This window comes from Elephantulus edwardii, unplaced genomic scaffold (assembly GCF_000299155.1).
Source record: "Elephantulus edwardii isolate Elephantulus edwardi_28Jun2011 unplaced genomic scaffold, EleEdw1.0 scaffold00081, whole genome shotgun sequence".
Lineage (NCBI taxonomy): Eukaryota > Metazoa > Chordata > Mammalia > Macroscelidea > Macroscelididae > Elephantulus > Elephantulus edwardii.
Window position 1 is genome coordinate 3,876,988 of NW_006399831.1, and position 4,211 is coordinate 3,881,198.

Genomic DNA, 4,211 nt, shown 5'->3' on the forward strand with positions numbered 1-4,211 from the left:
GCCTTTTTGATTTTCTGACTCCAACTCCTTGCACATTTCTTTGTAATATTTTACTTTGTCATCCCTCACTGCCTTTTGAAATCTTCTATTCTGCTCTTTAATATCTTGAATTCTTACTTCTGCTTTGGCTTCTCTGTGCTCCAGTGCAGTATTTAGAGTCTCTTCTGACATACAGTTTGATCTTTTCTCCTTCTTCTGTCTTTACAATGACTGTTTGCACTCTTCCTGGATGATATCCTTGACGTCCTCCCATAGCTCATATGGTCTTCACTCATTGGTGTTCAAGGCCTTAAATCTGTTCCTGAGATGGTTCTGAATTCAGGTGGGATAGACTCAAAGTCATATTTTGGTTCCCGTGGATTCAGTCTCCTTTTCCTCAGCTTCAGCTTGAACTTGCGTATGAGTAGTTGGTGGTCTTTTCCACAATTAGCTCCCGACCTAGTTTTCACAGCTGTTATTGAGCTTCTCCAGCAGTTCTTTCCATAGATGTAATCGATCTGACTCCTATGCATACCATCAGGTGAAATCCATGTGTAAAATATTTATGCAAAAATGGAGCTCTGGTGGCCTAGTGACAAGTAGCTGCATTGCAATCCCGATGGCACACAGTTCAAGGTCACTAGCTGTTCCATGGGAGAAAGATGGGCAATTTCCTCCAAAGCATTTAATTACCTCTAAAAAATGGCCAGAGGGTCAGCTATGGGTCAGTTCTGACCCAACAGTACACAAAAACAAGAACAACATGTAAAATATGATATGGTAAAGCTTTACTAATTACAAGAGTGAATAGCACAATCTACACTCCTGAACTTCTGCTAATTCAGTTCATTCAATTATACGTGATGTTCAGTTCATTTGGGTCATAGGTGATTTCAGCTGACCAGAATTTACTTCTTATACAGTGATGTTGATGGGATCACAGAGACATGATGCTTAGAAGAGTGAGGGTCAGCAAAGAAGAAGACCCTAGACCAGATGGAGAGACACAGTGATTGCCACAATGGGCAAGTGTGAGGATCGTGCAGGATAGGATAGAGTTCAGATCTGTTGTTTTTAGGGTCATTATTAGTCAAACTCAACTAGACAGCACCTAACAACAACAACAATACAGTGATCTTAGGTCAGAAACAATAATATTAATGTGAAATTGTAACTCACAACATAGCATTATAGAAACAGTAACATTATTACAAGAATAATAATATTGCAAAAAATTACTAAAAATGGGAAAACAAAGGTCACAGCTCTGATTATAGAGCCAACATCTCTAGATAAATCTTTAGAATCTGAGACTCCTTAGTGAAATTTTGTTAACTAATAGTCATTAATTAATTATTAATAATTATGAAATATTAATTAATATTCATTGCTTTCTAAGCATTCTTCAAAGCCCTTGATTTTTTGAGGTAGGCATTATTTTACTCTAAATGTAGGTAAACTGAGATAAAAATTGATAAATGTTTCTAGGATGCAATCAAAAAGTGAGATTTACATGGATTTCAATCTGGATCTTGTGGATTTAGAGTCAGTGTCCTTATGTTATGTTATACTATTTCTCACAAAGGATCTCTGATAATTTAATGGTAACAAGTTATACTGCCAACCCAAAGGGACACAATTCTAATCCACCATCTGCTCTTTGAGAGAAAGGTGGACAATCTTTTTTTTTGTGATTCATTGCCTCATGTATGAAGCAGTTGAATTTTGGAGTGTAGGTTCTCTTAGTTTTGTTGAAAGTCAGGTATAAACTGGTTGTTTTTTATTTTGCTCACAATTGTTAGCTGATTGGATTTACTGAATTTAGCTAAGAATCAACTGTGGGCCAGAAGCCTCTTGTTAAATCAATCAGGACCTGGTGGGTGGGCCTTTGTATTTAAAAGGTGGTTGGGCCCTGACCAAGTTTTGGAGACACGTGTGAAGGAGTTGAATTCTGAGAGGTAGGTTCTTTTGTTTCTGTTGAAAGTGCGTCTAAACGTCTAAACTGTTGTGTTGGTTTTTTTAAAAATTTGTCTGCAGTTGTGTGTGACCTGCTTGGATTTATTGCATTTAGCTAACAATCAACTGGAAGCCTCTTGTTTAAGTCATTTAGGACCTGGTGGGTGGGCCTTTGTATTTGAAAGATGGTTGAGCCTTGTCTAAGTCTCCAGTTTGGAGGCTCATGAATGAAGCAGTTGGATTCTGGAGGGTAAGTTCTCTTGATTTAGTTGAAAGTCGGGTGTTAATTGCATTTGGGGAGAATATTGTTCTAAGTGGTACAGCACTGGTCTGTCAGTTTGCTATTCTGAGGTAACTTCGGACTGATGTGATGCTGAACACTATGCCACTGGCGTGTTAAATACCGTTATGGTTACCCATGGTGGAGAATGTTTGGTGAAGCTCCCAGATTAAGAGAGACTTGGAAGCATGATTGGCATACACTTCCTAAGCAACATGCCGTTGGTAACTTTTTACATTAGAGAAATAAAGATAGCTACAGCAGAGGTTTCAGATCTTTAGGGCATAGGGTCACTATGAGTCATGCTCTTGATGGTACTTTACAACAAAACTCTCTAGAAGTTCAGATGAGTTGATTCACATTTAATATTACATCACAACAACTTGCATAACAAATAGAATGCATCTTAACTGAAAAACAAAGAGTCTTGTTGCATTAGTAGTAATTCTATTAAAATGTTTTAGCAAAGAAGGAAAACTCAATTAACATCTCCTAAAAGAGTCAAATCTCAGATATATGTTATATCTAGTGTAACAGTAGGCGATGACTTTTATCCTGTTTCACCAGGCTTTTTTTCTCCATTTCTCAAGTTGGTTCTTTTACTAGTGTCTAGTTCTTTCTATTTCTATTAAAGCCAGCATTCTTCAAGTCCTAGACTCACGCCAGAAAATATTACTGCAAATAATGCCAAATTTTCCACATTATGTTTGCAATACCAAGGAGTGAATGCTTCAGGAAGAGATAAAGCTATTCATTTTAAGCCAGGTTCCCACGGGGAAAGGTAGGGCCAGGCTATGGAGTTATGTTGTATGTTGTTGTTTGTTATTAAGTGCCGTCTAGTCGCGGGCAACTCATAGTGACCCTGTGAAGGAGAGGCCGCGGACGCTTGGGTGCCTTTCATCCTCTCTCCAGGTTTATAGGGTTTCCAGAGGCAAGCTATTATGAAAGTGGATACCACTCCTGCTTCCAAGCTTGTTTTAATCAGGGAGCTCCACCCCACTCTCTGTCCACATTGGGCAACTGACCACAGGAATTATCTCTCTGGACTTTTAGGGTACCATTATGCCAGAAGGATGTGTATAGAACATGACAACAAGTATCACAACATAATGAGAAGGAGATGATAAGTAGCAAAGTGGTGTCTTTCTGTTAAATATTTAAGTATAGTTGGAATTACTGTTGAGAGAAAAAGCGATCTAATACACAGTAAACTTGAGGGTGCTCTATCTAACCCTTTAAAATATTCACTTTAAAATTATTTTCAAGCATTTATCTTATTATGCAGAACAATAGACTTATTGAAAATGATCAAGCCATTTATTGTATACACAGTTATTTTATAATTTTAACAATGGCAAGGTCAGATAAAATGCAAAAAAAATCATGAGAATTATTCATACTTCATTTTGTAACCAACTGTACTTGTATCTATTGAAAATAGTCTCATTGAATAAGTAATCTTCATTCTTTGTCACTGAGTTACACTTACGAGAGAAACATAGAAGGGGAAACTTGGACACATGCTAATGTTTTCATCACACTCATCCATCACCATAATGCGTAACCAAAACCCCTTGAAAAGAAATATACCTGATATTGCATAAATTTCAAAACATCAACTTCTGTAACACACTTTGAGATGCATTAATATGAATGTTATGCTAATTTCTTTGCTTTTGACCTAGAATTTATCTCAAATCCTAGAGGATTTCTAAGAGGCTAGTGCTTCATTAAACTAAGTCACAGAGAAAAGTTAACTTCAGTCTCTTATTTTATTAGGATAAATAAATTTTAAATATGTATTTGAAGAATGAATCAACAAAAGTCTTTCAAGGATTATGGTTCAATTTAAGCTCTTACTAGTTCCCTCTCTCGCTCTCATCTCTTTCATAAATCTGTCAGTTGGAATCAACTCATACCTGACCCTTCATTTGGACTACTTGGGGCTGCCAGTGCATTCTAATCACCACAGAGGTGTCTTTGGATTAGCAGTACA

General features: G+C 37.1%; 1 pseudogene; it reads right to left on the bottom strand.

The window, feature by feature from the left end:
- Positions 1-3,770, bottom strand: part of LOC102867165 — a 19,264-nt pseudogene extending 15,494 nt beyond the window's left edge.
- Between the last annotated feature and the right edge of the window lie 441 nt (positions 3,771-4,211).